Genomic DNA, 14,049 nt, shown 5'->3' with positions numbered 1-14,049 from the left:
TCTGGAAATTGTAGCCCAGTGAGGGGAATAGGGGGTTTCCTAACAACTGTCAGCTCCCAGAATATTTTTGGGAGAGCCACAACTGTTTAAAGTGGTGTCATAGGGTTTTATATGTATGCTGTGAATGTGACCACAGCCAGCAATTGATCCACCACAGAGCCAATTGTTCTTAAAGCCTGTCGCTATCACTGGGCTTCAACATGCCCACCAGGTCAGACCTTGGCCTTCAGGTAGGCTTGTCAAATCTCAAGTCTCAAGGTTCTAAGTATCACCTCCAGGCCAAGAGTTAAACTATTTTGACCTTTAAAGCCCTTTGTGGCTTAGGGCCCTCATATTTATGGGACCACCTCTCCTGGTATGCCCTACAGAGGACCTTAAGGTCCATGAATAACCATAGCTTAGAGGTCCCGGGCCCTAAGGAAGTCAGACTATCCTCCACCAGGGTCAGGGCCTTTTCAGTGATGGCTCCGACCTGGTGGAATGCTCTGTCCCATGAGACTAGGGCCCTTCAGGATTTCACCGTCTGTCGGGCCCGTAAGACAGAGCTATTCCGCCTGGCCTTCAATTTGAATTCAGCCTGATCTTTTATTTCCCTTCTCTTCCCTCCCCCTCCCCTTTTATGAAGATTACCTGCTCTGAGACCCCACAGCTAATTCTTCCTTGGCCTCCTTGCTGGCCCAAGTAGGACCAATTCAGCCAGCTAGCCCTGGTGATTATCTAATGCTTATTAGATGGATTTCCCCTAAATTGATTTCTGAACTTTGAATTTTATTGTTATTCATGTTTTTATACTGTATTTTATGCTGCTTTTACAATTAAGTGTTTTAAATTTGTTGTTAGCCGCCCTGAGCCTGGTTTTTGAATCGGGAAGGGCGGGGTATAAATAAAAAATTATTATTTATTTTTTATTATTATCATTATCAGCTATCCTCATTTAGGCATTGTTTATTATCAGACGGTTTTATAGACCACTCTTGATTACATCAATAATAAGAGTATAAGGCAAGCTTCCTGGATCAGCACAATGGCTCATCTACTCTGCCTGTCGGTGCAAATGCCTTGACTGGTGTTTGGCAAGCTACTTTCAATCAGTCACCACCCTCTTAAACCCCATATGCAAAGAGCGGAGGCAAGGGGGGAGTACTCATTCTGTCCTACCTTACAGAGTTGCTATGAGAATTACTGAATGAAGCTGAATACACTAAGGTACTGCACATGTGCCTTTTTTTGTATATACAGATCATAGAATCATAGAGTTGGAATAGACCACAAGGGCCATCGAGTCCAACCCCCTGCCAAGTGGAAACACCATCAGAGCACTCCTGACATATGGTTGTCAAGCCTCTGCTTAAAGACCTCCAAAGTAGGAGACTCCACCACACTCCTTGGCAGCAAATTCCACTGTCAAACAGCTCTTACTGTCAGGAAGTTCTTCCTGATGTTTAGGTGGAATCTTCTTTCTTGTAGTTTGGATCCATTGCTCCGTGTCCGCTTCTCTGGAGCAGCAGAAAACAACCTTTCTCCCTCCTCTATATGACGTCCTTTTATATATTTGAACATGGCTATCATATCACCCCTTAACCTCCTCTTCTCCAGGCTAAACATGCCCATCTCCCTTAGCCGTTCCTCATAAGGCATCGTTTCCAGGCCTTTGACCATTTTGGTTGCCCAAAATGGTCATCTGGACCAAATGTTATCAATCATCTGGACACGTTCCAGATGATTGATAACATTTGTGGACTGCTAAATAGCATCCCTAGAATGTTGCTCTGTGTGATACGGTTGGTTCCCATCATATCTACACAGTCATTCATTGGTTTAGGTTTTCCCATCAGAAATGCTTCGTGAATGGACTTCCGGCATGGTGCGCTTAAGGAGTGGGTCGGGAAAAGTGCTCTGCTTCAGTGGAGCATACCCATTGCAGTAAATGAGAGGGAGGGGGCGCAAGGCGACGTTAACCCCCCCCCCCAAAAAAAAATATTGAGGAGGAGGTCTCCAATCGAAAGCATCAAGCAGCGCAAAAAGGGGTTTCCGGCTACTCCATACCACTGAAAACAGACATAAAAGCTGTGAGTAGGACAGGAGAACCTTGCGCTAAAGAGGCAGAACGCTCGACCGCGAGACACCTTAAGACCCAGCAAAGCAAGCACCAGGTTTCTCATTTAAATCAACTGACGCCGAGAACAGTCACCCCATCAAAAAAAAAAAAAAAAAGATAACCAGCAACAACTGAAAGGGGACTGGTAAGCAGTATTCCCACTGAATTTACCCATACATAGACCTGTGCTCATTTTGCCTGTACTGCCTGCTCCCACCACAAACCATTCCACCTGCCCCATCTATCCGCATCGTAAATAAGGGTTGGCTGGTGAAAGAGGCACAGCTTCCTGATATGGGGACGACAGTGTGGCCTCCACCTGGGGAGCAAATGTGTGTTCGTTTGATTGATTGCTAAAAGATTCCACTACAGTTTGAATGAACATGTAGTCTTTGTTGTCTTTTGCACAGTAAGTGTCATGCGTTTCACAGTGTAACTGTGGTATACATTCATTATTTGTGACGTTCTGACAGATGCAATCAATCAGCAGATTATGTATGATGACCATGTAATTTTAGTTTTATGGAAGGCTAACCAACGCAGATTGTCAGGAGCTTTTGAAGTTAATGCACAGAAGGAAAGCTGTGTCACTCTTGTGTGCCTGTGAATGTAGGCGGGCATCATTCATCCAGCTCTCTTCATAAGGTTTAACTTAAAAATGTGTACACCAAGTCAAGCAAGAAAAGAGTAAAAGGATGCAATCTTCTGTCACTTCAGGCAGACAGATCTTATAGTATTGATTAGTTTTCCAATGGGTCTGCAGCCTGGACCCCACAGCTGCAAGAGACTTTGGAATTGGAGGCGAGAACGGTAAGGTGGGGAGCGCGAGAGAAGAACTCCAAATGTCATCAAAGCAAATGGTCTGTGAATGTTGCTTCAAAGCTACTCATTAGTTGGCAAGATATCTCACCACAAAGGTTGTAAAGAGGTTTTCCTGGAGGGGAAGGTATGACAAAATGCACTTCTTGGCAAGATGCTTTCTGCTTAAATTGCAGGCCACATTAATTCTTGCTTCATACGTAAAATTAATTAGAGGATTAACATCTTTTATGAAATTTTGCCAGAATCACTCTCTCTCTCTCTCTCTCTCTCTCTCTCTCTCTCTCTCTCTCTCCCCTCCCCCACCCCCTTACCCATTTTGCCAGGAATAGACCTCAGGCCTTTTCTGTACTCTAATCAAATTGCAAATTGACTTGTGTTCCAATGATGCTTGACTAAAATGAACAATTAAAAAATGTGTTGCTTACAATGTGATGGATCAGCTGATCTTTTCAGGGAAGATTAATTAGCTCCAAGACCCACCTTTCTTATGTAATAGACCAAAGGCCAAATACTCAGTGCCTTTACAGAAGCAATAATCCCAGTGACATATCCAGAGTCTTTCCAGTTATTCAACTGAGATCAATTGGGATTCACCAGGAGCAGAATTTGGGTCTAGAAACAATTAGTGGTAATTGTGGTTCAGCTGTGATCAGAAAAAAAATGCAGTAGACCTCTTCTTCCCAATGAAGTCAAAAAGATACTTATTCCCCAGTTTTCAGGCTTACCATATACAACCAAATAATATGCTTGTAATGATTTGTATCAATGGAATAATATACAAATCGTTACAAGTATTTAATTAGTTGTGTATGAAATAAAATGGAAGCAAGTCGGCTTGTAATGTTATGAAAATGCAGAATATTCCAGAAGTCCATTTCTGGTGATAGAAAAGAGGAGTGAAGAAAGTGTGGCAAAATTTCACAGAAGATGTGAAAGTTTCTCTACTGGGTTGTATAGAAACTGACTATAGATAATATCATCTACAGCACAATCCTATTCATTTTTACTCATTTTTTACTCAGAAGCATGTCCTCTGGCACTTTCTCCTAGTCAATGTGTTTAGAATTACAGCCCCAATCAAATAAATTCTCAGACTTCTGTAATGCCGGAGTTAAAGGCACCTTGAAATTCTCCCTAAAACCACACCACTAACCTTGCACTGCACCCACGTCAAATGCTTTTGCCTGCATGGAAAATGTCCTTGAACTCTGATAATGCATCTTGCCTGCCCAAATGAAGAGATGTGGGGCACATCTGCGCAGGACGAAACATCTGGAATTTGTGTGGCTAGAATGCAGCATAATCAGCAAAGCTTAAGAGTCATGTCTGTGGCTCTGGTCACCTGCTGCTTCTGTCCCTTCCCACCACAGACATGTGGCCCTCAAAAGGGATTGTAACGCTCAGGCTGAAAACATTTCCCTGTTCCTACTGTATTGGGAATGTGTTTATGTTTGTCAAATGAAACTACCCTTCCTCTAAGCTTTCATATAGCTTTAATGGACCATTGATAGCTGTACGATGCTTGCTTAAATCGTCACTAACACAGACCCTCCAAGTGTCCCTATTTTCCAGGGACATCCCTAATTTAGAGAAGCCATCCTGGTTTCTGATTTGATCCCGGAATGTCCCTATTTTCATCGGAGGAATGTTGGCAGGTATGCTAACACTTTTGGATGAGTGGTAGCTGCTAGCTACTGAACATCCTGTACTTGCTTGGGTAAAGTTTGGAATGAAATACTTTGAATGTTGCCAGATGGAACTGCAATTTTTGCAGCTGGGTTCTATGAAAACTGAAGCTGCTTTAAAGTCTAGCACTATTGGTGTGTTTGCCTCCTCCTGCTCAGCTTGTATGCTTGAAATGAAATAGATCTTATGGAAATACCATAAGCTTTCAGAGTGGTTGTGGATGCTGCAAGAGTTCTAAAGGTAAAGGTACCCCTGCCCGAAGGGGCCAGTCTTGACAGACTCTAGGGTTGTGCGCTCATCTCACTCTATAGGCCGGGAGCCAGCGCTGTCCGCAGACACTTCCGGGTCACGTGGCCAGCGTGACAAGCTGCATCTGGCGAGCCAGCACAGCACACAGAAACGCCGTTTACCTTCCCGCTAGTAAGCGGTCCCTATTTATCTACTTGCACCCGGGGGTGCTTTCGAACTGCTAGGTTGGCAGGCGCTGGGACCGAGCAACGGGAGCGCACCCCGCCATGGGGCTTCAAACCGCCGACCTGACGATCAGCAAGTCCTAGGCGCTGAGGTTTTACCCACAGCGCCACCCGCATCCCTATGCAAGAGTTCTATTCCCTGGTAAAACCAGGAAAGGTAAAGGACCCCTGGACAGTTAAGTCCAGTCAAAGGCGACTTTGGGTTTGCGGCGCTCATCTCGCTTTCAGGCTGAGGGAGCCAGCGTTTGTCCACAGACAGCTTTCCAGATCATGTGGCCAGCATTACTAAACTGCTTCTGGCACAACAGGACACTGTGACCGAAACCAGAGCGCACGGAAATGCCATTTACTTTCCCACTGCAGTGGTACCTATTTATCTACTCGAGCTGCTAGGTTGGTAGAGCTGGGACAGAGCAACAGGAGCTCACTGGGAGATGTAAAACAATGCTGTGTGCTATCTTAAAGCTCTTTCCTATAAGTCAGAGCACATCTATAGAATGTGTCTTCCTTTCAGTGCAGCACATCTTGTGAACTTCCTTCTTATATTGGATGGACTTGGTCACATTTCCTGAAACTTTTTGGACTCTTTCTATGGTTCTCCCTGAGTACAGGATTTGAATAGCATTGTGAAGTTGTGCCACTGAGGAAGCCAGCTTGTGATAAAAGAGCTCCCACCTTCCTTTTATGGTAGGTAAAGATGCTTTTGAATTATGGTGCTGGAGGAGACTCTTGAGAGTCCCGTGGACTGCAAGAAGATCAAACCTCTCCATTCTGAAGGAAATCAGCCCTGAGTGCTCACTGGAAGGACAGATCCTGAAGCTGAGGCTCCAATACTTTGGCCACCTCATGAGAAGAGAAGACTCCCTGGAAAAAGACCCTGATGTTGGGAAAGATGGAGGGCACAAGGAGAAGGGGACGACAGAGGACGAGATGGTTGGACAGTGTTCTCGAAGTTACCAGCATGAGTTTGACCAAACTGTGGGAGGCAGTGGAAGACAGGAGTGCCTGGTGTGCTCTGGTCCATGGAGTCACGAAGAATTGGACACGACTAAACAACAACAAAGATGAGAGGTGATTTCTTCTTAATCTGCCACCACCTATCACAGACATTAGACACCCCAAGTCTGGGCACATGGCAACCCTGCAGAGATACCCATCAGCAAGTTTCTTTTAACTAACCAAATATCTTAGACACAAGCTGCCCAACTTTGTGAGCTAGCAAAGTTATTCAAGCTTCTGATTCAAGTTTTGTTTGTTTTTTAATTAAAGTTTTCAGGATAAGCAAGCAATTATGGAACAGTGTAAAAGATACACAGATACAGTTCCTGTTAGTTTCAAAAACTTACATAAAGCACAGCATTCTTGTATGTGCAGAGCTGCTTGGAAGTTGAAGTGAATAAGCAGTTTTCCCTTGGGCAAATGGAGACAAAAGACATAGCAAGGGAACCACATTTTCATGTTTTATTCCAGGAGGGACAACAGGGGACACAAATGTATGCGCCTGCACATAGACCAAGCACTGTAAAGATGAGGTGCTTAGCGTTTATCCTGCACAGGAACTAGGCAGAGGTGTGAACTGAGAAGGATCTCCTCTAGAGTTCCTGTCAAATGGCATTAACTAAGGCAGGAAGCATCCTTCTGTATATTCAGGCAAATCTCAGGGTTCGTTTGGGCTGCTTTTCTGTCATGGAGGAAAAAGTCTTTGGGAATTCTTCTAAGAGACTAAATAGTTAAAGGTAGCTGTATCACAGTGATATTTTTGGATGCATTTGGTTTCGTAATTTCAATAACATTTGAAGTGCCTCATTCATGTGAGCATTTTTAAAAAATGAAATTATATAATTATATAATACAAAATTCTGTAATATAAAACCCCTTTTTGTAATGAAATTGGGTATTCCTTTATTTATTTCCTTCCCACCCACCCCCCAAACAAATAATATTTCTCTCCCAAAGTGTCTCACATCAATAAAAAAAATTGTGAGACCCTGCTCTTAAGTGTACCAAGTAAATAGATAAGAGACATATGAGAAGAGGAGCAGAGAGAAAAGGCAAAGGAGAGAGAGATCATTGATAATGGCAAAAGAAAGTATTGTTGGCATCCATTTATCTTGAGAGAAAATGGAGTGTGCCTTCAGGGGTGAAGTCAAACTACTGCATTAGCAGCACCGAAGTGATCTCCCCAGGACACAAGCCTGGGCAGTGTGAACGGAGTTCATGCACTGTCCAGGTGAAACTGGCAAGTGATAAACTAATATTTACATTCATTTGGTGCCAGGCTGATCTACCCTTGCTGGGATGGACATCTTGCAACTGTCCCAATGGCCCTTGTTCCTCTCTGACTGGCACTTCCTCTCACTTCTTGCAGTCTCAGGGCAACTGGTCATTGGGGCCAAGTACTCATTCTGGAGTTGGGATGCGGGTGGCACTGTGGCCTAAACAACTGAGCCTTGGGCTTGCTGATCGGAAGGTTGGCGGTTCGAATCCCCGTGACGGGGTGAGCTCCCGCTGCTCGGTCCCTGCTTCTGCCAGCCTAGCAGTTCGAAAGCATGTCAAAGTGCAAGTAGATAAATAGGTACCACTCCAGTGGGAAGGTAAATGGCATTTCTATGCACTGCTCTGGTTCACCAGAAGCGGCTTAGTCATGCTAGCCACATGACCCAGAAGCTGTCTGCAGGCAAACGTCGGCTCCCTCGGCCAGTAAGGCGAGATGAGCGCCGCAACCCCAGAGTTGCCCACGACTGGACTTAACGGTCAGGGGTGCCCTTTACTCATTCTGGAAGGGAGTGTGGAAAGCAATGTTCCTGCAGCTGCTTCTTCCCTGGAGATGGATGGCGCAAGCTAATTCCATCACTAGCAGATGGCCTGCTGGGGCACCAGCACTCACCTGATCTCTGGTCAGTCATCTTGCTCCTGCTTGCTAGGAAGTAGAAGTTGGCACAGTGCAAATGTACCAGCAGGAGCACCAGATTGTCTTTGCAGGTGCATTTTGTACTGCATCCTCTGCAGCTACCAGTAAGCAGAATTGATGTGATCACCCAGAGATCAGGTGAGTGGCAGCGACCCATTCATGCCATCTGCTATTGCCTTCCATGATGTTGTTGCTGGCAGGCAGAGCAGAACAGCCTTTGGTACCCTGGCCAATAGCAGACGCCAGAATGTCCTTCTCTTTTGCTCTGTTGTCATGGACTGGCTGGCTGTAGAAGAGGGGTGGGAGGTACCCCCAGTTGGGGAACCCCCAAGGGAGCCCCCAAGGGAAGAAGACTCAGAGCCAAGGGAGTGGTGGTGGGACAACAACGAATGGTCAGAGGGAGAAGAGGGGGCAGACTGGGGGGGGAGCTGTCAGAAGCTGAAGCGGTAACAGCAGTGCCAGATCTACATATAAGCTAAATAAGCTATAGGGATGCGGGTGGCGCTGTGGATAAAACCTCAGCACCTAGGACTTGCCGATCGCATGGTCGGCGGTTCGAATCCCCGCGGTGGGGTGCGCTCCCGTCATTCAGTCCCAGCGCCTGCCAACCTAGCAGTTCGAAAGCACCCTCGGGTGCAAGTAGATAAATAGGACCGCTTACCAGCGGGAAGGTAAACGGCGTTTCCGTGTGCTGCGCTGGCTCGCCAGATGCAGCTTGTCATGCTGGCCACGTGACCCGGAAGTGTCTGCAGACAGCGCTGGCTCCCGGCCTCTAGAGTGAGATGAGCGCACAACCCTAGAGTCTGGCAAGACTGGCCCGTACAGACAGGGGTACCTTTACCTTTACCTTTAAATAAGCTATAGCTTAGGGCCCCACTCTCTTGGGGCCCGCCCCCCCCAAAATCCACCATTAATATACTTCTTCTTAACTGTATTTTAGTTCAACAATTACTTTGATAAAATACACATTTTGTTATGTGCAAATGGCTTTAGATACCTATTTGTTCTTAATCCGAGCTACTACTTCCCGGTTAGCAGAGTCTGTAACCCAAAGTGTTTGTTTGTTTGTTTGTTTGTTTGTTTGTTTGTTTGCTTGTTTGTTTGCTTGCTTGTTGTTGTTGTTGTTGTTGTTTTTAGTCATTTAGTCATGTCCGACTCTTCGTGACCCCCTGGACCAGAGCACGACAGGCACTCCTGTCTTCCGCTGCCTCCCACAGTTCGGTCAAACTCATGCTGGTAGCTTCGAGAACACTGTCCAACCATCTCGTCCTCTGTCGTCCCCTTCTCCTTGTGCCCTCCATCTTTCCCAGCATCAGGGTCTTTTCCACGGAGTCTTCTCTTCTCATGAGGTGGCCAAAGTATTTGAGCCTCAGCTTCACGATCCATAAATTACCATATAGCATATATTCAACACAAAAAACAGTGACAATTTGTTGTTGACAAAGGACAGCCAGACATATAAAGGGCCCCATTACCTTTAGTGGCTTAGGGCCTCATCAAACATAAATCTGGATCTGGGTAACAAGGTTTAGTGAGCAGGAAGAGGCTGGGGCATAGAGCAGTCCAGACCCAGAAGCAGGAAAGGAGGGGGCCAGGAGACAGAAATGAGGCAGGCTGCTGAAGAATTCAGTGAGTCCTCCCCTCCTGCTGCGACCAACTCCCTTCCCCCCTGGTCTCCCAGAATACATAGAGGAATGAAGAGGGCAGAGCTAAGAGAAATAGACTGAGAAGGCTCAGCTTGCTTGAGAAGGACCTGGGGAAGGAGGAGTCTTAGTGGTGGGAAGAACCTTCAGTCCTTGCAACTGCCTCCTTGGGGGCAAGATCTACTGGGAAGAGTTGCTGTTGATCACTAAGCCTGCACTGTTTTGGTTTCTTTGAATAAAGAGTTAACCACTGACACAGGGTGTTTGAGAGCCAGTGTGGTATAGTGGTTAAGAGCAGTAGACTCGTAATCTGGTGAACCGGGTTCGATTCCCCGCTCCTCCACATGCAGCTGCTGGGTGACCTTGGGCTAGTCACACTTCTCTGAAGTCTCTCAGCCCCACTCACCTCACAGAGTGTTTGTTGTGGGGGAGGAAGGGAAAGGAGAATGTTAGCCGCTTTGAGACTCCTTCGGGTAGTGATAAAGCGGGATATCAAATCCAAACTACTACTACTACTACTACTACTACTATTCTTCTTCTTCTTCTTCTTCTTCTTCTTCTTCTTCTTCTTCTTCTTCTTCTTCTTCTTCTTCTTCCCTACTCCTGACTTTGGCTCCTGACATCTATGCAGCCCCAGGACCTCTGGTAGTTGGGGCCAAGGGTCCGTCCTGGCGGGACCTTCTCAGACCAGTGGATTTGCTTTTCTCCAAACAAGTTCCAACACTTCGGACTGTTTAGATCCCAGTTGACAGTTTCACATTCCTGCCTGCAGTAGACCCCCCCCCCTTTCCATTTTTGCTTTATGCTGAGTTAGGATAATCCCAATTCAAATCCAGTTAGGAAATAAAATGTGTGTGCATTTGTGAACTAACATTATATGTTAAGTATTGAGTGTCAGAAAGGCTGTTACGCCAGTTGCTTTGGTTTCCCTGAAGTCATCGAGGAATAAACTAAAATTTCAAAAGAAGCCCCTGGCAGAATTTGAAAGCTGTAACAACAAATAGAGAGTGTCTTTTCCCTGCTTTACTTACTGGCCCAGTTTAAATTGACACAGCTCTGGAAGATGTCATCTTTCTTTGGCTCCCCTTAAGTCAGATATTCGCACTGCTGTGTTGTGTAGAGTCAGCCTAAAAGGTGTATTTAGTATCAAAGGACTCGGTAAATTCTGCTTTATTGTGCTCTGTACGCCCTACAGGGCATTCTGAAGAGATGAATAATAAGTGTGAACAGGAAGAACAAGTTTCCAGTGCTGTCAAATTAATTAGACCAGCCTTGAATGAAGTGAGGCTTGTCATTAGGTAGGTTGCAAAAATGCAAAGAAAATCACTCGGGCATATACTCCCACCCCCCTGTCTGTTATTACCCCCTCCCATTTTTTTTCATAAACAGAGATATGTTATCTGCTCTTTTGTGACCCATAACTGTGTCATTTTCAAACATAGCTTCTGCAGTGAAAATGGGAAGCCCAACATTTTACATAATGCGCGAGCCGTGAGCAGTGCAACGTCTAGAGCGAAAGGCCTATGCATGAGGAAAGCCGCATTCAAATCCTTGTTCACTATGGCGATCACTGGGTATCTCAAGGTCAAGCCCAGTCTCTCAGCATAACCTGTTTCACAGGGCTGTCAGAAGGCTACTTCCCAAAATTCCCTACAGAAGCTTTCTACTATCTGGAAGGCTCCAGATGTTTTGGTCTCAAACTCTCATCATCCCTGAACTTTGGCCCTGATTGCTGGGGCTGATGGGAGTTGGGAAATCCTGTTTTGGAGGAAACTGAGCAAATGTAACAAATAAATTACATGTGCAAGGCACCTGGAAAGCTCAGTTCTGGTTGAAAGGCATGCTACAAATGTATAAATGAACGTTATAATTAATGGGTGATGTACAGGGTTAGTCATGCTCAGTGGGGACACACTGAAATCAATAGACATAAAACATAAGACTAGATTCCCAACCTTCCTCCAGCATCCTGTTCTCAAAGGGGCCAGCCAGAAATGTGCAGGAAATGAGCCCAAAATCGCTGTATCCTCCTACAGTTCCCAGCCACTGGTATTCAGAAGCGCACCGCCTCCATGAATTTGTCTAATCCTGTTTGAAAGCCTTCCAAGTTGCTAGCCATAACTATATCTTGTGGCAATAATAAGCAACTGAAGTAGCTTGTGCCCATGAATTCCGTGGTCTCCTCTCTGAGTATGACTTAAATATAGGTCAAAAAATGAAATAAAAAACCCACTCACAGTAGCAAAGGTTTATCCTGGGACAATTATAACCATGACTATGGGACAACAAAGGTCCTTATAGTAAAAACTATGGTTTTCCCAGTAGTGATGTATGGAAGTGAGAGCTGGACCATAAAGAAGGCTGATCACCGAAGAATTGATGCTTTGAATTATGGTGCTGGAGGAGACTCTTGAGAGTCCCGTGGACTGCAAGAAGATCAAACCTATCCATTCTGAAGGAAATCAGCCCTGAGTGCTCACTGTAAGGACAGATCCTGAAGCTGAGGCTCCAAGACTTTGGCCACCTCATGAGAAGAGAAGACTCCCTGGAAAAGACCCTGATGTTGGGAAAGATGGAGGGCACAAGGAGAAGGAGACGACAGAGGACGAGATGGTTGGACAGTGTTCTCGAAGCTACTACTACTTTGACCAAACTGCAGGAGGCAGTGGAAGACAGGAGTGCCTGGCGTGCTCTGGTCTAGGGGGTCACGAAGAGTTGGACACAACTAAACGACTAAACAACAATAACATGGGACAAGAAAACGTGCTTTCAGGTAGGTTGCAAAACGTGGTGTCATGAATGTGGTGCCTCTTAAAAGCAGACAGAGGGAACTGCCCTGAACTTGTACAGTCCTGCCTCCCCCAGATCCAGATATCTCTTGCTAAGAACATAAGAAGGTCATTGCTGGATCAGGTCCATGGCCGGTCTAGTCCAGCATCCTGTTCTCACAGTGGCCAACTAGATTCCTGTGCAAAACTCACCCACAACTCCTGTGGTTCCTTAGCAACATTGCTGCCTCTGATGTTGGAGGCAAAGCGTAGCCATAATGGCTAGTAGCTGCTGATAGCTTTATCCTCCATGAATCTGTCTAATCCCATTTTAAAGCCATGCTAGAATGAAGGATTAACCTTGTATCGCAATACTTTTATAAAACGGTGATCAAAAACTTTTAGGTAACATGGTCCCTCAGACAACCACCATTTTATGTCTGTCAAGGCTTGTAATTCATCGTGAAAAGTTGTAAGTCACTCTTCTGAATCCAGAGCTTCTATTAATCCATAGGTAAATGGTTGGCTTGCTTTCTGGCCAATGTTTATGGCGTTTGGCAACAATCCAGTAGCTACTTTACCTTGATATGATTAATTTCTTGCATAATGTGAGGCTTTACGTATGCGGAGTTGAAATAATCCTAGCGGGCAGGGGAGAAATCAAAAGGTCTTGTGTGCCTCACATTTTCAGAACGTCTGAAACAACACGAGAACTTTCCAAGTTTGCCAAAAATAATACCAACTAGCCATGGAAGAGACAACCACAAGAGACATGAGGTTGCCGATGGGTCTCGGCAGCGTGAAAGTAATTGCTCTGCTTACAGAGCCAAACGCACTGCATCATAACTTGACTTCCCGAAAAGTTAAGAAGTGGAAGGAAAGAGGGGAACTCAAGAATTCAACAAGAGTCGTGGTGGTGGCCATGCTGACTGTCATTTGGCAAAACCCCATTTCCCTACCGGAATCATTCTAGTAGCGAGACTTCTCCATTGCACTGATTAATCCTGCACAAGGGAATAAGATGGCTGTTGATGCACCAGCACACTAAATGCCTAAAGTTAAGTCAATGTTTAACTTTAAGTTATCCCTTTCATTTCACAGAAACTACTCTGAATTTTTCATTATGATATCCATAGATCTATGGTGCAAAGGGGCTTTAATCTGAATTTAAGATGGCATGCCAAGAAGCAAAAAAAGATGGTTTTTATTTTATTTTTTACTTTTAGAATGCCTTATAAAAGTTTTCAGCTCTTTAAAAATTAAGAAAGTTCTCAAGCCCTAAAGGTCTCCTTAGTCCAGAGTTTGTGGTCCCCCAGTGGAATTTTCCAGTTTTTTCTTTAGCAGCTGGACCCCATGTCATATATCTCAACTGAAACCTCCTCCCTGAAGCAATATGTGAGCCACCCTTCAAAATTCACCCTTCTCTGAAATTTTCATCACCGTTATCCAGCCAAGTAATGTGTACAAAAATAAAAATAAAAATGCATGTACTGGGTAAACTGTGCAAAAATGCAAATATTATTGAAAGGGACATACAAAATTGCCTTATATTAGGGGAAATTGCTTGGCAAAAATGTATGTATTAGGCAAACTTGCATTCCAAAAAAATAACCACAAACTTGTGGAAGTGTGGAGAACTGAAGTTAAG

This window comes from Podarcis liolepis, assembly GCF_965112155.1.
Source record: "Podarcis liolepis genome assembly, chromosome: 3".
NCBI lineage: Eukaryota > Metazoa > Chordata > Lepidosauria > Squamata > Lacertidae > Podarcis > Podarcis liolepis.
The sequence above is the reverse complement of the archived record's forward strand: the minus strand, read 5'-3'. Positions refer to the sequence as shown.